At 35.0% G+C, this 26,833-nt stretch overlaps 1 long non-coding RNA gene across 2 annotated transcripts; it reads left to right on the top strand.

Annotated features, from left to right (window-relative positions):
* Positions 1 to 1,899: 1,899 nt before the first annotated feature.
* LOC143682843 (uncharacterized) lies at positions 1,900 to 25,432 on the top strand. Of its 2 annotated transcripts, XR_013175316.1 has the most exons (5): positions 1,900 to 2,170; positions 2,387 to 2,451; positions 2,909 to 3,074; positions 15,977 to 16,115; positions 25,347 to 25,432. It is a non-coding gene; the product is annotated as an uncharacterized LOC143682843 (long non-coding RNA). The 2 variants fall into 2 exon arrangements; XR_013175317.1 differs by lacking the exon at positions 15,977 to 16,115 and having other exon boundaries at positions 25,347 to 25,415.
* Positions 25,433 to 26,833: the final 1,401 nt, after the last annotated feature.

The raw sequence follows: 26,833 nt of genomic DNA, 5'->3' as shown, positions 1-26,833 counted from the left end.
CTTTCACATCAAGAAGAGGTTTTTACTTTTAATAAAGACTAATCTGTAATTGTTTTATTTTATGTAACATGTTTTTGGTGTCGTACCTAAGAATTCATTGCCAAATGCAAGATTACCTATATTTTGTCATAGGTTTTCTTCTAGAAGTTTTATAGTTTTTATTTAGTTATAATCCATTTTGCGTTAAATTTTGTGAATGCCATATGGTCTGTTTCTAAGTTCATTCATATGCATTCATGCGTAAATGTCCATTTTTCTTAGCACCATTGTTAAAAGGATTATCTTTTTTCCAATGAATTGCCCTTGATTCTTTTTCTAAGAACATTCAATGCATGGTTGCTGTTCTAGTTTGCTAGTTGCTGGAATGCAATATGCCAGAAACAGAATGACTTTTAAAAGGGAATTTAATAAGTTGCTTGTTTACGGTTCTTAGGCTGAGAAAGTGTCCCAATTAAAACAAGTCTATAGAAATGTCCAATCAAAGGCATCCATTCATAGAAAGATGCCTTGGTTCAACAAGGGTGATGAAGTTCGAGATTTCTCTCTCAAGTGAGAAGGCAAATGGTGAAGAAAGTCACAGTTTCTCTCTCATTTAGAAGAGCACATGGTGAACATGGCAGGGTTCCTCTCTCATCTGGAAGGGCACATGGTGGACATGACATAATCTGCTGGCTTCTTCTCCTGGCTTCCTGTTTCATGAAGCTCCCAGGAGGCGTTTTCCTTCTTCATCTCCAAAGGTTGCTGGCTGGTGGACTCTGCTTCTCATGACTATGTCATTCTGCTCTGCTCTGTCTAAATCACTTTCATTCTCCAAAATGCTTCCTCCTTTATAGGACTCCAGAAATTTAACAAAACCCAACCAAATGGGAGGAGACATGTCGTCACCTAATCCAGCGTAACAACCACTCTTGATTAAATCACATCTTCAGGGAGATGATCTAATTATAGATTCAAACATACAGTATTGAAGAAGGATTATTCTGCCATTACAAAAGGGAATTTTGATTAAAACATGGCTTTTCTAGGGGACATACATCTTTCCAAACCAGCACAGTTGCCATTCTTATTTTGAACAAACAATATCTAGGTTAATTAAGGACAAGAAAAACAAAAGATTTTATCTCACTTTAATTTATTCATTCTAAACTCTCTTCCTTTGTTTATGCAGATCCTTATTTCTGGCCTATATAACTTGCTTATGGTCTGAAGAACTTTTTAATATTACCGGCAGGGCTATTGGTAATTAATTTCTTCAGGTTTTTGTTTGTCTGAGAGTCTTAATTTCTACTTCACTTTTGAAGTATATATTCACTGTATATAGAATGCTGTGTTTGTAGTTTTTGTTATTCTTCTTTCAACACTTTAATATTTTAATCCACTCATTCTTGCTTATATGTTTTCAGACCAATATTTGATGGCTATCCTTATCCTTCTGTAGGAAATTTTTTTGGTATTTATCTTACTTGGTGTTCTCCGAGCTTCCTGGCTCTGGTTTGTTGTCTGTGATTAATTTAGGAAAATTCAGCCATTATTACTTCAAATATTTCTTCTATTCCTGATATTCCCAATTATGTATATGTTATACCTTTTGAAATTGACTCACAATTTTTTACGCTTTCCCTTAAAACTATCTTTTCTCTTTACATTTCATTTTGTAAAGTTTTTATTAAACCATTTTTTTTAGCTCACTGATACATAGTTTCCTAGAACTGCAGTAACAAATCACCACAAACGAGATAGCTTAAAACAATGGCATCTCATTGCCCCACAGTTTTGGAGCTTTGAGATCTGAATTCAGGGTTTTTATAAGGTCTGTAGAATTCTGAAGGATGCCAGCAATCCATGGCATAATTCAATCTCTGTCTCTGTCACAATGTCTTGTTCTCTCTCCCTCTCTCGCTTTCTCTCCCTAGCTCTTGCTCTCACTCTCATTGTGTGCAAATTTTCTATCCAGATACAGGCAGCAGTCATATCAAATTAAAGCCTGCCCTAATCCAATTTGGTCTCATCTTATACTAATAACATCTTCAAAGAGCCTATTTCCAAATAGGATCACATTTATGAGATGGGGTGTAGGACTTGAATTTATCTTTTTAGGGGACACAAGCCACTCCATAACACAGTCCTTGGGTGTCTCTTGATGAGCCCATCAAAAACAGTTTTCATTTCTGTAAGTCTTTTTTTCTTAATTTCTATCATTGCCATTTGATACTATTTTAGAATTTCCATCTCTCTATTTAAATTATCCATCTGTTTTGCGTGCTGTCAACTTTTTCCATAAGTGAACTTAACATATTAACCATGGTTATTTTAAATCCCCTGTTTGATAATTCCAATCTGTGAGTCACATCTGAGTATAGTTTTGATGCTTGCATTTTCTCTTCAGATTGTATTTTTCCTTGCTTTTGAGGATGACATGATTTTTGATGAAAGCTGGACAAGATGAATAAGGTAATAAAAATTGTAGTAAATAGGTCTTTAGTTTGTGGTTTTATGTTAATATGGCTAGGATCTAAGCAATATTCAGTGTCTACTTTAGTTATAGGTCCTTTGATAGAGTCTGTTTCTTGCAGTTCTTTTGCTGTAATTCATTGTTATTTTATTGGCTTTTTTTTGGTTTGTGTTACTGTGGGGGTGGGGGATGAAACAGCCTCTGATACTGTGATTAAATCTCATTCATTAAGTGAACCTGTGCCCCTGGGCTGTAACTTTCACATGTATTGTTTTGTTGTCAGCTTTTTTCTTAACTTTAAGTATGACTGGAAGACTATAGGGGGGGTGAAGTGGGAGAAAAACCCTTTCTCCTGTTGGATTAGGCTCTGGCTTGTCTTTTCCTCTGGGGAGTAGGCCTTTGTCATGGAGAAGATTCTGAGTTTATTTAACAATGGTTACTTTTTCTCTTCCCCAGCCAGAGCCTCAAGGACATATTGGTTAGTGCATTATCATGAGATCCTGGTGGGGATTGTGGATGAAAGTGAGAAACTTCTCTCAGTTCTGGCAGGCTCCAGCAATGCATCGCAGTTATCATTTAAGTATTCCTACCAGTTTATGGGCTCTGGTGACTTCTGCTCCAGGTAAGCAAATCCTGGGTGTGACTCTGCGCCTGTTTTTCTGCATTTCAGGGTGAGGTTTTATCCTGAGTCCTCAGTTCTCCGATGGGTCCAAGAAAAACCAATGGTTTAATATTTGTTCAGCTTTATCTTGCAAGAATAGAAATCATGTCGTCCAAGGCCTTTACATGTCAGCTCAAACTGGAAGCTTCATATACAGGTTTTAGTATGCATTCAATTAGCTACACCCACTTTTAAATCATGTTTCATCAGTTTTTAATAACCTGTGTACAGTTACCCATTCTAATACCCAATGAGGCAACTGCCTGAGATTGCTCATACAACAATTTGTCTGTACCATATTTAGTTTACTTACTCATATCTGTACACTAGTATCAGTGAAATACATGCCTTGTTCAGAAGAAACATATGCAAATGGGACTAATTGATATTTTTCTGTTTCAAATATTTAAATCTATTTCCCAAGCTTGCATATATCATGTGATAGGCAAATGCTAAGATGGGTTTCCAGCCCCACTTGCAGCCTCTTAGAGCTACTGCTTGTTACATGCGCCATGGAATCCACTTGCTATTTTTCCGATTCTTATACTCAGGATATGTTGCCATGACCATTTCAAAGCAAGTACTTTTCTTTTGATGTTGGGTGCAGTTTATTGTATTATCATCCATTTCATAAAGTATTAGAGGACACATAGTCTTTTTTCTGAGCATTGTTCATGACATCACTTGCATACTACCTCATTTTCTGTAAACACTTCTTATCTCTAGAGGTTTGATTTAAGCGTTTGTCTTAGCATTTCCATTTCTTTCCGAGGCTGCAACTACGTTTGTTGTTGTTAATTTGTTTGTTTTTTAGTGGACTTTTTCACTCTTACTCTAATTTTCCGTATGTATTGTCCTTGAAAAAATGTAAAGCATCTGTCAGCAAGCTCCTAGACATAGTAAATGTATTTATCTAATCTTATACGTAGACACTGCATTCTAGTTGGTAAAATTGTCTCTTTTAGAGGAATGGGTAGTAAGGCTAAACCAACTTTTTACATGAAAAATAGGTTGAACAAATAATTGGAGAAAAACATAGATTATAGTTAATGGGAGCCAGGTTTATCATTGGCTGGAGAAAATGAAAATCCCACAGCAGTGAGCAAACCCAGCACCCAGATCTTGGTTTGTAAGTAACATTCTACATTAAAACGGACCAACATTCTTTGGGTGATTCTAGGACTGGGGAAAGGAAAATACAAGACAATACTAGAACATCTTGTGGTTCAAAGAATAAGAAAGAAGAGTTCCCAATTATAACCAAGAAATCAGGATTTAAGGAGTGATTATGATTACTGAAGCATTATATAGATATTCCTTTTTACTTTCTGGTATATTAGAGGGAAATACCTGAAATCTCTGAACTGAAATTCTCCTGCTTTGATCTCTGATAATAATAGTATCGCCTTTATCTTAACCCTTGTGACTGCAAAACTTTATGAATGACTTTTACATGTACCCATTTTAACCAGTTTTTCGACCTTAAAGTCTTACAATCACTAAAGATAGTCCCTAATGTTCACTAAGGATCTTTGGTTAGTCAGAACTAAATCACCCCAATCCCCAAGTTATTTTTTATTTTTTATTTTTTTATTACATAAGCAGGCACTAGGAATCGAACCCGGGTCTCCAGCATGGCAGGCAAGAACTCTGCCTACTGAACCACCATGGCCTACCCCCAAAGTTATTTTGATAACCAAAACTGGATCTAACCAAAATGAGCCTGTCTGACCAGAATAGTAGCTTAGACTTGAACTTATAAGTAACCTATATCTCATTAGAATACTAAAAATCATGCCCATTGTCATATTAAGGCCACTGTTTTCTTACCTTTTGTAACTAAGCATATAATCAACCAGTATATGCTCAATTAGATCATCTCTAAGTACATCACTGAGAGCCATTGTTCTCATTATCCTAAAACCTGCCCATCTTTTGATACTATAGAACTATCAGAATTACTGCAGTTCAGGGAGATAGGTTTTTAGACTAATAGGCCATCTGATCTCCTGCTTCACACTTAGCAATGAACTCTTTCTCTTCTTGAAATCTCAGTGTCTCAGGAATTGGTTATTTGAGTGCATCAGGCAGAGGGTGCACTACTGTTGCTTGGTATCACAATGACCAATGCTGGAACAATTTGAGCAATAAATTGAGTAATGGTAGTATTAGATTTTAATCCAGTGAATAAAATAAATATCCCATGAGTCCATATCATAGAAATAAACAAATGATTGATGACAAATCTTATTTACCAGAAAAATCTAAATAATGTATAGTATTAGTTAGGGTTCTCTAGAGAAACAGAACCAACAGGAGATATCTGTAAATACGAGATTTATAAAAGTATTTCAAGCAACTGTGGGGATGTAAGAGACAAAAGTAGGGAAGCCTGTGAGCTGGCAGCTCCAATGAAGGTCCTCAATGACTTCTCAGAAGAGGCTGGCTGGCTGAAGTAGAAAGAGATATCATCTCTTCTGAATTCTTCTTAAAAGCCTTTGGGTGATTATATTAAGTGTCACTCACTGCAGGAGACACTTCCCTTAACTGACTGCAGAGGTAATCAGTCATGGATGTAGCCAATATGCTCATGATTTAAGTCCATGAAATGTCCTCACAGCAACAGATAGGCCAGTGCTTGCTTGACCAGACAACTGGGCACTATCACCTGGCCAAGTTGACACATAAACCTGACCATCACACATATACAGATGTCACTTCCTCCAGAGCAGTCCCATCTTCTGAATGTTTTTCCTTTCTTTTAGCATGTGTTGGACTTTGGGACCTAAATAACAGTAATCAGCAAATATTTTTTAGGAGGCAGACAGTAAATATTTTAGAATTCAAAGACAAGAGATCTCTGTAACAACTGCTCAACCCTGCTGTTGCAAAAATATGCAAAAACAGCCATGGAAATATGAATGATGGCTGTGACTGTATTCCAATAAAACTGTATTTACAGATATCAGGAAGTTGCTTTCATTTGTGGGCCATTATTTACTGATCTTTGGTGTAGAACGTGGAAAAATGGCAAATAGTAACTTTACAAGGCAAAGTCTGTCAAATGCATCCTTAACCCAGTGATCAAAGTAAACATCAACAGTGATAAGTCATGATAATATTATATGTATTCCTGATAGGATGTTATGAGAAGAGTATTTCATCACTTTAGAATTCTTCCCCAAAACCCACTGCACCATTCATATTATGAGGAAGCATCAGATAAATCCAAGTTGAAAACAATTCTACTAATGCCTGACCTTTAGTATGCAAACTGTCAAGGTCAGGAATAAAAAGAAAGACCCAGGAACAAAGCTTGAAATTCCCTGTCAAAATAGCTCTTCATATTCTAGCCTGGATGAAAGTTATGAAGATTGCAATTCATAATGGAAAGCAATTAACCATGGAACTGAATTTGTCACATAAGTTAAAGCCATAGGATCTGAAAAATATTGAAAAGTAACAAGATTTACTTTTCCAACACTTGGGGGTAGGGTGGAAGATGAAAGCTTTTTGCTATAGTATGGGTAAAATAGGCTAAAGGTAGTATGCTATTTTTGGTTGCACTAAAAGGGCTGAAATTTGAAACTTGAAGATGTTGTGGTGATATATAAAAGTCATAGGTAATGAATGATATGAAAATTGAATGCAAAAAAATCACCTTGATTTTATCACCATTAACTGCATACATAGTTGGAAAAATATTATTCACCCTTGGAAGGCTCTGCCTTTACCATTCTCCATAAGATATCAACCAAATATTCCTTTTGTTTAATTTTAAATGGATGTGCTAACAGAAGCCTTTGGAAATTCCCAAGTATTTTCTGGAAGCAAATATTAAATAACATACAATATTGGGATGTTCAATAAAATATTTCTGTTCTGATTAAGGAAATGGTTGAAATGAGAGGATTGATTACCACAAATTCCATTTTTAATAGTCCTGTCAGGTAGTGGTGAAGTCAGGTGATTCATAGAGACTGACAATAAACTATTTCTATTAAGGAATAAAGAAGGTGGCTCCTCAGATCAGATCAGCCATATCTAATATTGTAAAGAGTACAGTGGAATTGGGATAGGCCAAAGGTGATGGTAGGATACAATGGATTGGACTCATACTTTTTTTCATTTTCTATCATCAAATCCGGTCAAGCAAAATTTGCCTTTTTAAGGAATGATATTCAATATTTAAGATTTTACCACAGGGATAGTGAATTTGCATTCTTACCATCTGAATCTAGTGTACTGGGACTTGGCTTATTAACCATGAAAGTCAGTTATTATGCAACAATGCCGATATGATAATTTCTTGGAGAAGGAATCGCAGGATTTAAGAATTCAGTCACCTATGAGACCACTAGGTGGGTCAAACACCTAGCTAAATTCAAGATCCAGCCTGGTCTGTGAAGTCTTTGTCAACTTACATGGGCAGGAATAACCAGGGATGTTCCTTGAAATGTGAGAAATCAACTTACATGGGCAGGAATAACCAGGGATGTTCCTTGAAATGTGAGAAATCAATTATTATCTTTTACTGACAAAACCACAAAAGAGAAAGTTCAGAGGCTTGGGACTATGTAGGTTTCAGCAAGGTCACATTACCTACTTCAGAATACTGCTGGCCTCTATTCACAAAGTCACTAGAAAGAAATGTGAATTTGGAAGGGGCTCTGAGCAGAAGCAGGCATTAAATGTGTCACAAAAGTTTGTGACTAAAGCAGTCCCATTGAGATCTTAAGACCAGACTGCTCAGATGATTTTTAAAGTGACTACACTAGAAAACACAACATAAAATAATTGAGACAAGTAGTACCCAGAATGTTTTTGACGTTTAACAGAAACTTTGAAATCCCAAAGGTGCTGCTTAGCAGAGATCATTGATTACATGGAATTGTTATTTTCAAGATCGTGAAATAAAGAGAGGAGGAGGGTGAAATCATCACATTCATGAGCAGGTTCCTTCTAAGGCTATTCCTGCCCAACTACTCTATTTCTGAATCCTGAGATCATCTTCAAGCCAAAAAAAAGGCTGCTTGATTCTCTGATGGGAGTTCCTAGATTGACAGTTATGCTGCTTTTTTGAAGCTGGCTTTGCTATATCCTGCAGATCATAGAACTAGTAGAAGAAAGCAAAGTCAAAATTGCACAACAGGAAGAGGCTAAATATTTAGTAATGAAAGAGCTATTATGTTCATATTTTCAAGTGTTTGGTTACTGACATAATCTTGGTCCTGAATTTTAGGAAAGGTGGCATGGTCAGGCAAAAGGGCCCAGAATGATCAGACAATAAGAAATACTCCCATATGTGATCATCTGTTATGAAATTTATAGGAAAGTGGATTACACTGAAATCCTGCAGGTCAACCTGGGAGATGGATTTCTGAGAATGGTTGTATACTAGAATTTCACAATGAATCCATCACATCTAAGCTCTGCTCATCAGATGACAGAAGCAACAAGAGAAAATGCAAATAAAATTCTAAAACAGTGAATTATCTATCATCTTGGCCTACCTCTATATATTTTGTCTGATGAAGCACTTCACTGATTTATTTTATTTCACTTTAACTTCATTTTAGCGCTTGGCTTTACCACTTTACTGCCACTAATGTTCAAAAAATTGACATGGATGCATGATACTACATGGACGTATCAGATTCTTTATCACTTTAAGAAGTGAGCTCTCTTTTTAAATTAGAATGGACAATTAAATTATCTTCTGCTTCAGCAGTTGATGAAAAATAGTAGGAGAGTCTGGCTAAGTTGATTAAAAACTGTGTTCTCACATTGAATATGAGAGGAGGTGAAGCGTGTTGAGAGCTCAAGGGGAAAAGTTTCTAGGATAAGAGAGTTAAAATGAGGTGGTGAGATATGTTGCTGTCTCATAACTTTGTACATTTCTCATCTTACAAATCTCTCCCCATCCAGTTGTCCTGAAGTTGTGGTGGCAAGTCCATATATGAGTACAGGGAGCTATTTGATTTACAAAGCATGATATCCTTTACAAAAATATGACCTTTTCTGTTCCATCCTGGAGGAACTTCAGTATGGACCATGATCTCTCCTTATGCGATTATAATAGAGTTAACTGATTGCAGCCCCATTACCAAGTGAAAAAGACAATTATGTAATTCTTTACCTGCCAAACCTGACTACATCTTCCTGAGAACTAATGTTACTTTCTTAAGTGTGGGTAAGCCATGCAGACAAGCCAAACCAAGCCAAACAGCAAAGTCAAAAATACCCTGGAGAAGGAGAGTGGGGTTAAACATGGAAGAAAAGAAATAATTTCTCAAAGCACAGCAACAGTGAAGGAACTCACAGATAGGTTAAAACCTCAGGGCAAGATGCAATGTTATTTCAAAGAGTACATCTCACAGCAAGAAAATAAAACTCTTAGTTAACACTCTCAGGTCTTGTGCTAACAGATGGTGTATTTGTTTCCTAGGGCGATCATAACCAATTAACACAAACTGGGTAGGTTTAAAACAAAGAAATTTATTCTTTCACAGTTAAGTAGTCCAGAAGTCTGAAATCAAATTATCGGCATGGTTGGTTTCTTCAAGAGGCTCTGACAGATAATCCACTCCATTCTTCTCTCCTAGCTTCTGGAGCTTGGTGGCAATCCTTAGACATCTTTTGCTTATAGACACGTTACTCTAAGATCTCCCTCCTTCTTCATATCACCTTCTTTTCTGTGTCTCTGTGTGTCCTTTTTTTGTCTCCTGTCAGGAAATTCTCATTGGATTTAGGCTCCACCCTAATCCAGTATGATATCACCTTTACCCTTACAGTAATTATACTGCAAAGACCCTATGTCCAAGTAAAGTCACATTCTGAGGTTCCAGGTGGTCATGAACTTTCTTGGGGAGAGGGTGGCGGCAGGGCATTATTGAATACGCTACAAATGGCCAATGCTAGAAGAAGCCACCTGGCCTTTTCTCTATAGACAGGGGATGTTGGACTTATGCTAATTTGTAGTTCTATGTAAGGATTCTACATGGATAGTCTGGAGCAAAGATGGGATGTAGTATATCCTGATGATGCAACTGAGCAATAATTGACTCATGCTACCATTTGCCATGCAAATTAGGGAAATTTTCACTACTTTCATTGTTTTTTTAAGTATCCCAAGAGATATACCACCACTGAATTGATTAGGCAACCAGTGTTTTTTTTTTAAGTTGTGTGTTTAATGTGGCTATGAATCATATGAATCATGATGAGGCATTGCTAAGACAGAGGCCTGGGTATAATGGGAAGCAGGCTGCTGCTGCACTTGCCAGTTAAGTCAGAGCTTGCTTTGAGTTTTCAAATCTGCAAAATGTGAATGTGAAAGAATGTCTACAAGGAGAGCTGCTGCAGAACTTGGATAGCCCCAAGAAGAGTGTTCTGAGAGGTGATATGGTGGCTATAAAACACTAGTGACTCTCTTTTTAAACTTTTGCTAAGTTGCTTATAAAAAGCTTTAAGGCATACCCAGACTGAATTCTATTGAAGGATAGAATATGTCTAATCAATTGTCACATGGAGTATACAACATTTTGTCTGCAAATGTTTATTACTCAAGTCAGTGATAAACAGTGTCAACAAAACATCTCATTGATTGACTAACAATGGTCCCATTGTACAAACATTTTAGGAGCTGTCCTAGGACTATTATGTCAAGGGAAAATTATGTTCATGGAGAGTTATCATCGTAATTAAAGAGACTTGCTTACACTAGAAGCAGCTCCTTCTCCAATATATTGGCTGCAGCTGAAAGTCAGTTTGAGAGAGTAATAAAGATACCTAAGAGAATCTAATGAGTTACCAAGATGATAGAACACCACAGCTATTGACAATTCTGCAAGAGGGTCCAAGGATACCTGCATATCTGGTTTTAGATTCTCAGATAACAAAAGGGCAATGGAATTTATGATTAGCTTTTTAAAGCCTGAAACTCCTCTGTTTGATCCCCAAGGCTAGCTTCTTTACTGATGATTTAAAGCTGGCCTGTCAGATTTGGCAAACCTGTCTTGACTACTTAAAGAGCCACTGACAACTTTTTCTTGCTTTTCTTTCAAAGCCAAGATTTCTTGGACAAATATTAGAGGTTCAAGCCAGAGAATCTGTACCATCCATGTACACAAAGGTGAGATCGATTGGGAGTTTATGCTGTGAGATCTCTGAGACCTCTGATGCTTGCCTGCACTCTGTCTCACTGCATTGTATCATTTGCCTTTAAATGAATGTCTTATATGAGTATACTCTGTGCAGTCTGGTGAGGCCTTTTAAATACCCATACTTGGTAAAACAATACAAATGTCTCTATTAGTGTAGAAGTCCAGGCTACAGGGTGCACTTGTGCCAAGGATGCCACTGGACAACATGGCCTCATCCTTGTTCTCTAGAAACCTGGGCACCATGGAGTAAAAGGGAAACTTGTCTTCACTGTGGATGTGATAGAACAAAGAAGTGATTAACACAATCAGTTCTGGGGGTTGGCAGGTGAAACACAATGATAATTAGAAGTTGATGCTGCTAAAAACTTCTGCTATGATAAGTGGGGTATGATTATGCTCACAAATGAAAGAGGATACAGAATTTTCTTAATAATATCCTCTAGTTACAGTCCCTGCCATTGAGGATGGGTGGTAAATAGGACATAGTTATTTCTGTTGGGAAGGAATAGGAAATGATATTTTAATTTAATCAATGTGAAGAGTGGTATGGTGAGGGTCTGCAGATTGATTAATAGAATTAAGTGAAAATGAAACTTATGTAGATAATGATTCCCAGGACTAGAAAACATTTCAGGAGGATGATTTGAAGCCTTCAGCTGTTTTGATAGCAATGGAAAACACCAGGTCAGGAAAAAGAGAAAGAAATTTGCCTTAGAGACATTAAACTCATAATTATATCTCCTTCTCAATACATGTATAGTGTTTCAAATACTTGCAGATGGAAAAATAATTGAGTGGTTAAGGGAAAATCAAAAGATCTGGGAAGGAAGGATATGGTTGCAATTTACCTATTATACAGAGGCTTAATAGCTTAATAGTATAATTAAATAATATTTTGTAAGACAAATTATGAAAATAAACCTGAGAAACATGTAACAAGGAGACATTGATTAGGGTGAGAGAGGTGGTTAAGGGTCTGTAACTCACCCCTTCCCGGCTAGAATATTCCTGAGGGAAGAATGTCCTGGACAAACCTCCGTTAAAATGTTAATACCTCCAGGAAGACCACATTCTAAACATGTTAATGATGTTTAACAGTAGAAAAATTCCAGGAATCTCTATCTATAAAAATGTGCAGCATGATATATCTGATCTGTTTTTATTGCTTATTAAAAAAACAAACAAATAAACCCTGGACTTGATGGATTTAGGTGGCAGGGCAAAATGGAGAAGGAGTCTCAAATGAAGTAAAAGTTGAATAGTGTCCTTTCTCTCAGTGTTTTCACATACGTTGCTCAACTCTCCTATGTTAGTCAGAAACTAAAAGGAGCCCTGATGCAAGAGAAAAATAAATTTTTGGAAACAGTATCTGACAGTTTCTGACTCCTCCAAGAAAAAAAGAAGATGGTGCAACTGTTTTGGGGTTTTCATTATCTTTTGAATCATTACTAAAGATTGGTGCCAGGCAAAGTCTATGATTATTCTGAGTACGGTTTAACAGTGCAACTATTTGAGTTAACACAAAACTGATGTCATAAAATGTATAACTTAAAAATCTGACGTGGGGAAAAATCTAAATATATGAAGTTAAATCAGAATCATAGTATTGAGAAAATTACTTAGTAGTTTAAAATAAACCCATCAACATATAACAAAAACACAAAACAGGACCAGTCTCCTTCAGAGGCAGGTTGTAGGAAAATCCCAAGGGGCAATTTATGCATATTTCACACACACATACACAAATGGATTTAAATAATAGAAAATAAGAAATACTTTCCAATAAGCACAATAGAGAGAAAATTATGAAACATTTTCAATTATGGTAAAGGTAAAACCCTTTAAATATTAGCAAACTCAGCTATTCGGTATTAAAACATACAGCACAAATATGCACCGACAGACACACACTCATAAACACAAATCCAGACTAGATAAATTCCTTCATTGAAATGAAAAGTTGGTTTCACATTAGAAAATATAGTAATCAAGGTAGTGTACTAATAAGGTAAAAGAGAAAAATAATGATCCTATCAATAAAAGAATCAAAGGCCTTTGATAAATTCAGCATTCATTTTAGGAACATAACTTTTAGAAATTAGGGATATAAAACCACAGTCAACAAATAGTAGTAAATGAAGGGTAGATATGTTAAATTCAGAGATTGGGGAGATTAGGGATGAGTCAAAATATTTACTTTTGCCACATCTCTTCAAATTTTACAAGTAGTCCTAGTCAGTAAGGTAAATAAGAATAAAAAATTGTAGTGATAGTGGGTTGTGCAAGGGTAGCTCAGGGGTAGAATTCTCGCTCCTCATGCTGGAGACCCTGGTTTGATTCCTGGAGCATGTACATGCAAAAGAAAAAAAAAAATTAAGTAGTGATAGTAAAAAAAGACTATTTATACATGGTAAGATTGTATATATGTGAAATTCAAAAGATTCTACAGAATAACTATTAACTTTTTAAAAAAAGAGAACATTTTAGCAAGTAAGCTGGTCACAAAATCTACATGCAATAATCAAATATGCTATCAACATAGCAAATAAAATAAAGAAAGCCTTTAAATAGCATCAACTGGTCAAGCACTTTGAATTAAATTTAAGAGAATGCTATAAAACTTAACTGATATAAATTTAAGCAAGCCTAAATATATTGGAAAATGTCTCTTCAGTACATTTCATGAATATAGTATAAGCTCACAAAAAGAAAGAAGCAAAGAAAATAGGAAGGAGAGAATGCGATTAATGGAAGGAATAAAAAGAGAGAGGAGAGAGAAAATGAAAAAGAGAGGAGAGAAATGAAAGAAGGGAAGAAAGATGGAAGGTCAGAAAGAAGGAGGGTGGAAGGAGGGAAGAAAGAGAAAGAGGGAGAAAAAAAGGAGAAAAGAAGAAAGATGAGGCATGCATATGGAAATTATAAGCTCAAATTTAAATTTGTAACAAATAAAACATTATATATCATATGGATTATACATTTAAATGTGGCAAGGAAAACTGTAAAAAATAGAAGTAAATTATAATGCCTGGGAAATATTCATATACAGTACTTAAAAAGAGCCATACCATAAACTAAAAGAATGATTTGGCTAGGATGATATTTTTAATTGCTGTAAAAAAAAACATTGTATCAACAAAATGAAAAGATGAGCAATAGATTCACTCACAGGTTAACAACTTGGAAATAATGAAAAATCAAATGAACACATATATTTTGCAAGCTTTTAAGAAAAATAGGTAATTATATAAATACATAATTCCTACCATTAAAATTTTGGATGTCCCATTGGCTTATGAAAAGACAATGAAATTCTCTAATATTCTAGGTTATACAAATAAAATCTAAAATTTCTTCATATTTATCACTTAGTCAAAACTTAATGTTTCTGAAACTTAAGTGCTAAGAAAGATGAGGGCTAATAAAAGGACTGTTATATTTTCAAGGCAATAATATAATGGTAAATCATATTAAATTGTGGAGAAAAATATGATAATACTCATAAAATTTGATACATAAATCTTATTATCCCAGTGATTCCTCTGTTGGATCTATACTAAAGGAACCACTGTACATATAAAAAAAAGTACTTAAGCTTGTCCTCTGAAACAGTTTGTAAAAATAAAACATGTTTAAAAATTAATTATTCTTCAGTAATGTAATGAATTAATAAATTGCTCATGAAATGAAAGACTACAAAAAATTTAAAGTGAATATTGTAGGTGTATATTTATTTAAATGGATAAATACCAGAAATATAATTGTGTACACATAATTACAGAACATGATGTTACATTTGAAATAAATTGTTTGATGCTTAAAGAAATATAATACTATATGTTTATATGGGTTTAAACATATATAATAATGTAAATATCCATAGGACAGATACACACTAATTTCTGCTCATTATTACCTTTGGGAGAATAAGGGCAGAAAAGGAAGGGAGGGGAGTGGAATGTTGGTTGTCTTTGCATTGCTTTATTAATTTAAAATATTGAAAGAAAAAAATAAGACAAAAATGTCCAAATGATTGACCTTTGTGGTAAGTGCATTTTGCATCTGTCATATCATTATTACTGTCATTCTGAATTTTCTATATATGGAATAGTTTACAATGAAAAGAGAAAAAATATATCCTCTGAATTTATGACTGGCAAATAAAAAGATCTAAAATTTGTTTTTATGTAAATATAGATTGAAAATACTGACATGTGTCAATCAGTGACTGGAAGTTTTCTCTTACTGGCATTTTAGGTGTTCCTTTTTTCATTTTGAAAGTTATGGTTTATTATTCTAGCTCAAAATAACTTACAAGAAAACAGAAAACTAACCAAAAATAATCAGATATCTATATACATCTATAAACATATATATATATATATTTATGGATACAATAATATCTATATTTATGATGAATAGAGCTAAAGATAAGGAGATTTCATGATTTTTATGTTTTTTTCTGAGACTTCTGCTAAAACAAGGGAACTGAGTGATTGAAACCAAATATTTTTCTATTTTGTCTAAATACCCACATTGTAGAGTTTAATTGTTTTCCTTCTTAAGGCATTTTATCATGAACATTTTCTGTCATTGAGCCATGTGAATCGGCTGGAATGAATTTAAAAATCCAGTCACAAAATCTTAATGATAATGCTCAGATATATTATGACAAACCTGTCAATTTCATATATTGAATAGGCATTACTTTTCCTGAGCAGAAACATAAGGCAAAAGAAAACACATATTGCTGAATCATCAAATGGCAGCACCATCGGCAAAAAGATTTCTCTCTTCTTACTGCTGAGATTTCCTGAAGCTCTCCAAATTACTGCTTTTTGTAGGTCTTTTGTGCTTTCTAATTATTAATATAATTATTATTAATTATTATTGTTTGTTAATTATAATTTCTGTTCCTTGTGGCCGAAGGATTCTAACTAAAAGAGTATATTGATTGATTGATAAATTCTGTGTCTTACAAAAGCATCTAACACATAGATTGTTTTTCAGAAATATTTGTTGAATGAATGAGTTGAATAAGTCTAGGTAGAAAATTAACCCAATCAATGTATTAACGAAACTGGCGTTCATGTTATCAACTACGGAAACTCATATGTCCACTAAGTATAACATTTGTGGAGCCAGTTGATATCTTACGCAAATTTACAGGAAATGAAGAATTCAAACACTGGGGATTAGGATGGTGACCTTGAGTAGGACTGATCAAGTGTGAGAATCAAACTTCATTTTCAGAATATTCACAACCAATGACACCCAAAGCCTATCTTGGTCTTGCCAAGATAATGCTTTACTATTTATTGCCAAATACTCAAAATCAAACTCAGAAATTGAATCTGTGATGCTGATTTATGACATTAGTTAAACTCATGACTCTACTGGTTAGAAGAATTATGGTTTTCCGATGCTTGCACTAGGCATAACTGGAAAAATTCAAAGGTCTGAGAAAACAGTTGACTGAAATCTCAGATATCTTTGAAACATTTCCTGTGGGCCTCAGTTACCTAAGAAAGCTTTACATTCTTACAAAAGAAAGATAAAAATTATCCCTAAGCAAAATAATGTAAGGAAGAGGGAAATTACATTAAAATAGAATTGCAAAGATTTACTAATTTATATCAATCACATTTTTGGAAATAATTGTGGGAATGGATTTGAAGATTCTTGGCCAAGGAGAATCAAATGTAATTTTAGCTTGAATTAAAGATATATAAATTGGAACCAAATTTGGGTCCTTGACAATGAAAACCCAGAAAGCCCAAAGTATAATATAGAAGAGGAAAAAGGCCTTTCATAAATGTCTCCCATTCACTCACTCCTTCATCTGTTCTTCCACTGAGTCCCAAAAATCTGTCTTCCTGTATGTCGTAAAATGCTAGGATCTTATCATCATCATAACGAAAATAAAACAACAACAAACTCCATGTTCTTTCTCTAAATACGATGGAGTTCTAGATGGAAGAGTTGCAAATGAAATGGTCTTCTTGATATAAGCAGGGAAGAGGGAAGCTCAAGGTGCCAGGTTGTAAGACATGCAAAGAAGGCATGCTTATCAAAATAAGCAACGAGGTGACATAAAGACTAGTTCTAATGTAATGGTCTAATCTAGTTCTTCTAAAACTTTGATAGGCAAATGAATCACTGTGTAACATGTTAAAATGTAGATTAAGGTTGAGTAGGTCTGAGGTGGGATCTGAGATTTCCAATACACTTCCAGGTGATGACTATCTCTTGGCCCATGGGACTACACCTTTGAGTGCCAAATATCTCATCCACTATACTAGTTTGAAAAGCCATGTTTTAATCCTGATTCAATCTTGTGGAGGCAGCCATTTCTTCTAATACTGGCTTAATATTGCAAGGTGGAAAGTTTCAATTAGATTATCTCCATGGAGATATGACATGCCCAATGTGAATATAATTTTTTGATTAGATGAAGCTTTAGATTATTAGAGTCTTTAAAAGGGGGAAAATTTTGGAGAAATGACAGAAACAACAGTCAACAGAGAGAGAGCCAGCAGAAACTTTGGAGCAGAACTGACACAGATGCTGACACTTGGAGAACAGAGACACGGATGTTTAGAGATGTTTGGAGCCCAGCAGATGTCTCTATGGGATATTAAGCAAGCCAGAACCTGGAGAGAGCCAAGGGAAGTCAGGAGATGAAAGCCAGCCCCAGAGATGCAAAGTGAGGAACCCTGACAAGGACAGAGTCAAAAAGCAGTGGAGCCCAGGAGCAAGGAACCAGCAGATGTCAGCCATGTGGCTTCTCAGCTGACAGAGGTGTACCAGACCCATCGGCCTTTCTTGAGTGAAGGAAACCTCTTATTGGTACCTTAATTTGGAAAGTCACTTCTTCAGAACTGTAAACTTATAACTTATTAAATTTCCCATTCTGCTATATCACTTTCTGGAAGCTTGCAAACTAACACACCCACAGAGATCTCTCCCTGAAGTTAATGGGCCATAGGTTTTTGAAGAATAAACCTGATAGGCAACACTAAAAGTTTGCTCAATTTATATAATAAAAAAACTAACCTTCAAGTCCAATGAACAAAATCTGTCATTATTTTCCATACCAGTGCTAACACTTCCATATTCAGTGGTCCTGACCTCATCCAATTTCCGGTATCAATCAGTTTATGAAGGAATGACACATTCCAAATCAAAGGAAGGCAGAATTTCTGCTATAATTCCCTGTCCCCTGAATCATAACATACAATCTCCTAGCTTCTGTTAATGATATCCGTGGTCATTTACTGTGGCAAGGGACATCTCCAAACTTGGGACACTGTGGATCCCTTTTTACGTGAAGTTTAGTCTCTAAGGATCCAGGAGCATTGTAATCTAATATTCAGAGTGGGGACCATGAGTGTGGATGATTAATGCATTCTTGTCTGAATTGACTTCGTAGTATGTCCACTGGGTCTCAGAACTCATTCTGCAGCAATTTCTCCAGTTCCTGAATCTAAGATTAGATTGGTGTACTCAGCAACTGCCAAAACTCCCATAATGCCTTTCTAAGCATAAAGTAAGAATTATCACAGTGGAAAGAGCCAGCTGAAGGCCATTTCACTTTTTTCTTCCCAAATGGTACATCAGAAGTAAGGCTGAATCCACAGGGGAATAGCTGAGAGCAGAAGATTTGAGAGCAGGTTCTCAGATGATATTATGCATAAAAACTTCCTAAGTCTTAGAAACTGACATAGGATCATTATAAATCTAATTAGATGGTGACTCCAATAGAAGTTACTCTTTCATATGTGATATGCTTACTAGAGCAAATTCATGACAACATGATGCTTACAGCCAGTTATTAAGATGTTGAAGTCATTTTTCTCCATGCTGATAAACAACACTTCACAATCAGATAGTTCTCACTAGGTCTGGACAATAGTATGACTTTACTGTTCCCTCTGAGAGATAGTGGAACCTCAGGTTTTTTGTTTTAGACTAACAACTTTGATTTTGCCAGCACAATAAAACACACCAAAAACCTAGACTGTGAAGTAGTACCATCTCTAAATGCCTTGGTAAAATCCACATATCACAGACGATGGGAGACATATTCAAGAAAATGAAGCTCTTTGTAACACCAGTGAGGGATCTGAAAGTCTAAATGTCTAGAGACAAAATATTGCTTACAAATTGAAGGTAAATTTGCTGCATCATTTAACATTTTACCACTAGAAATGAGGAATATCCCTGGTTGGTTCACATAGCCATTCTTCTTTCCACCAGTATATAGTTTCATGGATATTCTCTACTACTAGTTGACTAAGGAAACACACACATAGACATGTACAAATATAGAAAAAAAAAATTAGGAAGTCCTATTTTGAAAGATTGAAGTCAGTGTTTCCACTGATTCTTACTCAATTACGATAACCATTGGAAATCTTTGCATAAGAATCTGTGTGAATTAGCTCAGATCTAGAGAAATTGTTTTTTTTATGTGAATACCCCAAAAGTCCTCTATGGCATAAGAGCTTCTTAACAACCAGAATGTCACAATGACAAATTCGGTAGATATCAAGTGTCCATCTCCAAAGCGTGTTTAATGATTGCTTTTTGGACTCCTGAACCAAATTGCCAATGTGTCAAGGATAGAGAATATGCATGAGTCCGACAGCATGAAGTTCCCCTTATGACTCTAAACTTGGGCCACCACTGTTAAGCACTGCTGAGTGAGTGATCAGTGTTGAGATTATTTATGATGGACTCTGTATTAGGCAATTCATATTCAGTTGAAACTCACAATTATATTTGCGCAAAGTGGAATTTACCAGCTCATGATATTGAAAATTACATGGATAGACTTAATTTCAAACACTTGTGATCCCATGTGACCATACAATGACACAGGATTTCTGTATAGTGTCATCTCATAGTTGTTTGTTTGTTTCATTCTCAGATACCCCCTCCCCTTCTTCAAGGAGAGTTAAATAGCTTGTGGCAGTTTACATGCTACATAAAGCTAAAGTTTATAGAGAATATGTGAGATTGTTGCTACTGTGACAATGATTTCAATGGTGAATATGTCTGCTTGCATCATGTGCTCATCCCTGAGCAATAAATATCCAGGAAATTGTGGTTCCTGGATGGGCAAGCCTGGGAAGGTTCATCATTGTGACAGTGAAACCACTACAATAGGGGAGGGGTGGTTTCTAAATGAAAAATAATGGGTAAAAATAATAAAATTACAGATAATCATTAGACATAGAGGAAGCAATAATGTGTCCACCCTGGGACAGAAACTTGTTCTTTCTTTGAATTTGCATTCAACCTGTTCTCCCTTAAAAGTGATTTCAAGATTATTGTATACCTTAAGTATGTCATCGTATTTCATATGGCATTGCTTATGAGCTGGGAAATCCAGTTAAGGGAAAATAATTGAAATATGATGCCAATTAAGAATATATTAAAATCGTCAATGACTCTGTCATCCAAAGTAGCTGTCTCCAAATGACTAATGGAACAGAAATTAGTCATTTGTATATGATTCCTTATGGGTTTAGAGTGAAGTCCTGTCATACGTAGTTTAGGACCAGAGCCAGTGGTTATATATTCCCTATTAGTTAGAATGTGTGACTCTGAAAAACTAGGGGTGTGGTAGTGATTGGTGTCAATAATGACTATACCTAAAGACCCATTCAATATTTTGCTTCCCCTCTCTTTTATCTCTGAAGTTTTAAATCATGGTGAACAGACTGCGTAACAAAGGCTAAATCTGGCTGCTGCCTGTCTTTGTAAAATGAATTTTTAACATAGCTATACCCATTTATTTACATGTTTCCTATGGCCAGTTTTGCACCACTACAGCAAAATTGAGCAGTTAAAACTCAAAATTTGACCCACAAAAGCTAAAATATTTACAGCGTGACCCTTTAGAGAAAAATTTTGCCAAACCCTGTTTTTAATACTTAAGTGCAAAGAGATGTGTACACTTCATAAACCTTTAATGATTCGACAGAGGTGGGATTTGGGAATGTCCTTAGTTCTGGGCTTCTCCCTACTGGGAACCTTTCCTTAACAGAATGAGTAAAAAGAAGTCATATTCTCTTTCAGAGTAATTAATGTTGGATATCCAGGGGGAATGAAATTGCAGTTATATAGTATGGCAAGAAAAGTATTGATGAAAATCCAGAAATATTCAAATGGGTACTATAATGTTTAGTAGCGAAGTTCAACTGATGGCAACTCAAATTACATGGAGGCAGAATTTTGTAGTTTACAGGTCTAGGAATCATGGAAAAGGTAAACTCACTTGGCAGATTTGTAAATTGTACACTTTATATTCCTCTATTAACCAGATTTAATTTCTATTACTTGCAAACCTATCCAATCCAAACACATACACTATTAAAGATAATATCCTTGACTTCAATCTCATGTCCCATTAGTAGAATAAGTACCTTATAAATTTCATCACACCAGTAATGTATGCATTCTATAAAACAATCTAAAGCCTAATACCTGGGGAACATTTATTTATCCACTAATCGTTCAGTCAAAAATCATGACTTGACAGCTTTATGCTAAGGTGTTAGACAATGTGATAAGCACTAGAAATACATTTTAACAATGAATGAGAAATTAATTGTATCTTCAAAATGCTTACAGCATAAAAGTAGAGAAGCAATTCCACAATCACACTGAAATATGAGAAATGGTATGATAAAACTGCTATTGAGGTATAAGGAATAGTGCTTAAATATCAAGAAGGATGAAGAAAAGTTTCTTAGGAAAGATATTATGACCTGATTCTGAAAGGGTGCATAAAATTTAGCTAAGTGGAAAATATAGGAAGCATGTTAGTCCAAGACAAAGGAATTTTATGATGAGAAAACTTGATAAAATTAGAAAATAAAAAGCAGGCTGGAATGAATTGAGCCAACTCTTACTTCTCTTAACAAATACATTCAAGTTTAAAACTTTTTAAAATTGATGTCTAAAGATTTGTTTACTCAACTGCATTTCATGAATTCTAAATTTATTTTTCTATTACAATCTAAATTGTTCTGTATAATACATTCCTTCGGTTTTTCAAGCAAGAGCTGTATAAATTAATTTGAAAAGTATGTATCATGAGATGAATAATCACTAATTGTATCTAATTATGTTAGTCACCAAGAGGAAATCTAAAAGTTGTTAGATAATTGGCAGCCTAAAACATAAATGTTTCTTCTAACATTATTCATTTTAAAAGCAAACATTTATTGCTTTGGGTTGCATATTTATATCATTTTTTTGCATATGTATACGTTAAATTTTATTTTTCCTTTTTATATAAAGTGGTAGGACTCTGGAGGAGACCTTATATGTTTATTTCACATTGCTTGTTTGAGTTCTTATTTACATGTATTGAATTGTTTTGCACATTAATTAGTAAAGTGCAGCATTTTTTTTTTTAAGATTTCATTAAGGAACTACTTCTAAAAAGTAAATTGTTGAAGAGGAAGTAGATCATCAAATTTTTTATGATTTTTCCAAAGCAATAAGATTCTTTTCTAATCTCTGTTAAAGGCTAATGCATTATCTGTTTGTCTAAAAAGTTCAAGCAGCTGTGGCGATTGTGATCTTTATAAGAAATCTCGACTATTTTTGTTCTATACTAAGAAACAAAGGAGATAAAGAAGCTTCTTGAAGTAGTATAAGATTAAGTCTCTCACTTATTTATTGTATTATTCCTGAATGTCTATTTTTGTTTGTTTTACTATATAAAACCTACTATTAGCAGCTGCAAATAAAACAGATGAAAGAGAATCCCCTCAATGTTTCTATACCATTCTTTAGCAGACCCCATGAATCAAGTAGGCACTCAATAAACATCCATTGAAGGAGTAATTGAATAATGGTGATTACTCTCTTTTCATCTGTACTATTTCAACCTTACTTCCCATGTGCTACTCTCAGTAAATCTTAAGTGATTTCCCAGGAGAAGTGATTGCTCATTCAGTTTTATAGGACAAGGCCCTTTGTCTCTAATAGTATGGTGGGGTGGGGGGGATGAAAATTGCCTATCTGCTGGCAGCATCTTCTCTAATGATTTATTATTACTAATTAAGTGCTCTTGGTTTGAACTACTATTGCTTCGCCTATCCTCTATCATTTACCTGGCAATGAATATTTTCCTTTCTCTAGTTCATGTATTAGCTTGCTTATGCTGCCGAAAAGTGATATACCATAAATAGGGTGGCTTTTTAAAAGGAAATTCAGTAAGTTACAAGTTTAAGTTCTTAGGCCATAAATATCCCCTAACTAAGCCATCCAGAGAAAGATACCTTGGCTCAAGGAAGGGTGATCTGGCAAACTATGTGGCTGACATCTGCTGGTCCTTGTTCTTAGTTCCTTTGTTTACAGCTTCTGATGCCAGTGGTTTCCTCTCTAAGCAGCTTCATTTAGCTGCTCCAGGAAAAAAATTCTGGGTTTTGTCTCTTAGCTTAGCATCTGCTGGGTCCAGAGATTTCTTCTCTTCAGATTTTGGCTATTTCTGTGAGTCATTGCTTAGCACCCAGGCTATTTCTGTCTTGATCGCCAAATGTCTATATCAATTCTGCTCTTTCTCCAAAATGTTTCCTCTCTTAATGGGCTGCAGTAAAAATTCAAGACCTACTTTGAATGGGTGGAGTCATATCTCCATTTAATCAAAATCACACCCACCTTTGAGTGTGTCACATCTTTGTGGAGATAATCTAAACAAAAGTTTCTGCCCTTCAATACTGAATCAGGATTAAAAGAAATGTCTGCCCCCACCCCCCCCCCCCAAGATTGGATCCGGAGTAAAACATTGCTTTTCTGGGGTACATAATAGCTTCAAACTGGCACAGTTGGTCTATCACCTAGAAACACTAACATCCTATCCTAGTTCTATAGGATTGAGCTATGGCTAAGTGAGAATCTTTTGTTAGGAGAATTTAATGGCTTAACCAAACCAGTAGCTTGGGTTATTTACATGTATTTCCTTCTTTCATGCTATGATCACGGCTAAATTTTACTTCTCTGAAGGCCTGGATCATTAAAATGTGTAACATGATGGATGGAGAAGAAACAACTTCCCTTTGTTCCCATCTGTCCAGAGAACAAATGATCCAAGGAAGAAAAGAATGTGGAGGAGAAAATATTAGAGAGGCAAATAATTGTTAAACTCGTTTCCTGTGGTGGTAGTTCTCAAAATGTGGTTCTTAGGCAGAAGTTCCCAAGATTTTGCAGGGGATCTCTAATTCAAAACTATTTCCATAATGACACAAAGTGTTATTTTCCATTTTCACATTCATTTGCTCATGAGTATATAATCGAGTTTTCCAGGGGCTACATGTTGTATGATTTCACAACAAGTTGAACGCAGATGTAGATATGAGATTCCAGATATCCTCTTTTAAGGTAGACATTAAATAAATTTGCAAAAATATAAAACAATGCCATTTATCACAATTTTCAGGAAAATATTGCTATTCTTTGTAATTATATTATTTTTTCATATGTAATATGTTCATTATTGTTATTTAAAAGAAATTAATCCTTTTTTTTTTTTTTATCATAGGCAGGCTCTGGGAATTGAACCCGGGTCTCTGGCATAGCAGGAGAGAATTCTGCCACTGAGCCACTGTTGTATAACCCTAATAAGCATTTTTAATGTCTCAGTATATATTTCTAAGTCAATAAATACTGATAGTTATAGCACACAGAAACAAAAGCTCTTCGGTTCATTGACAGTTTTTAAGTGCATAAAGGAATCAGAGGGGGGAAAAATACCAGAAAGAACTGCTGTGTCAGGAGATTTTGCAAGTCAAGAGCTACAATATTGAGTGTGTAGGAGCAGTAAAATATATCAGTATAACTTGTAATATCTGAAACCCAGGGCTACCTAGCTAAAATTGCCTCAAAAAACAACTCCAGATTTCTTATTCTGCAAGATATTTGTGCAGTGTACTATATTCACAGATACCGTCTTCTCTCCAGATAGACCCTACCACTTTGTAGATCTGTTTATTATACTTTTCCTTTTTTCAGTCCTGTGTTTTGATGACATTATTTTTTTTTCTTTCTGCAGGTCTCTCCCTTTTACCTTTGATCAAGAAAGAATATAATCCCTCAGAACATGGAAGTTATATAAATTTGGGTAAAGATACATTGAATAATTGTATGCTAATAAATTTTGTATTTATTAATGGTCTGAGCAGTTAGCATTTCTACTAGAGCCAATGTGCACTTCAAATATCCTAACTTGTATTGCTTATCATTATATTCCACTTTAGCATCACTGAAGACGTGATTATGTACTGTGAAAAAGTCCATGAATATTATGACGTATTAAATATAAGCTATTTCCCTAACTGGTGACTGGAGTGTTAGATGACAATGCTAATGAAATAAAAAAATTTGGATATATTCTAAGAGAATCAAACATTCCTGAATCCCATGTGTGATTTGTCGTCTAGAAGGTGAAACCTGATTATTTAGAGAAAACAATTGGTTAACAGAATAATGTTTTCCTCCTGTTTTGCCTAGCATTAATATAAAGATAATTTTAAAATATCTATATTTAAGTTAAAATTTAAAAGTCTTAATTTTTTTAACTTAAAAAAGTTAAATTAAAAGTGTTTGGACTTTTTAAGGAAAAGAAATACACTGTTGAATGATTATTGGATCATTATCCAAGTTTCTCTTCCTAATTTCTCTTGGGGCAACAGGGTATGCTTATGCAGGTCTGCACTTCCAACACTTGCAGTGGCACTCACACGCACTCTTGTGTGAATAGCACTCACTATGGCAATGCAGTGTGGAAACTATATAATCCTATGCAAAGGCTCTGATTTACTTTCCTACATATTGCTAGATACAGTGAAAGATAGCCCCAGGAAGACCAGGCAAGCACATTTGTGAGCCTTGATCATTTTGCATGTGTGGACAGTTAAACTGGAGGTGAAAACACAATCTCTAAATAACTACCTGAAGAACATGATCACAGCTCATGGAAAGACTTCATAGTACATAGAACCAGCCAAGACAAGATATATACTACGCGTATACACATATAGCACACTTTACCAGTTTTGATTGAGAATTTAGCTAGAATGATTTGTTCAGTATTTCAACTGGTATTTCTCCCAAGGAAGAAAAGCAGTTCTTGATATATCTTGAATATGTACCATTATTTCAAACAATTGGCAACATTTGTGTCATAGTCATCTTAAATTCATTCAAAGTCTCCCACAGAGCAATGCACACAATCTTAATTTACTTAACAGTAAAAGTTGAACCATGTATTCAATCCCCCTGAGAGTAAAGGCTATGACTACATTCCACTATGATTGTTATGGTGAGAACATGATCCCCCGAAACAATCTCTTCCGGTTTCAAATTGTTCTATCCTAAAATTAGATCCAGGAAGGAAACATACACACAAACAACCTATTCTAAATTACTTGTTAAGTAGTAAATTATTAATACATTGATATCACAATAGCTTTTGTTATCTAGAAATATAGCTTTCCTGTAATGGATAGTTAAAACATGACTGAAACTTTTGTAACATAG

The sequence above is a fragment of the Tamandua tetradactyla genome, chromosome 5 (assembly GCF_023851605.1).
Source record: "Tamandua tetradactyla isolate mTamTet1 chromosome 5, mTamTet1.pri, whole genome shotgun sequence".
NCBI classification, from domain to species: domain Eukaryota; kingdom Metazoa; phylum Chordata; class Mammalia; order Pilosa; family Myrmecophagidae; genus Tamandua; species Tamandua tetradactyla.
Note: the sequence above shows the minus strand (reverse complement) of the source record. Positions and strands in the feature narration are given on the sequence as shown.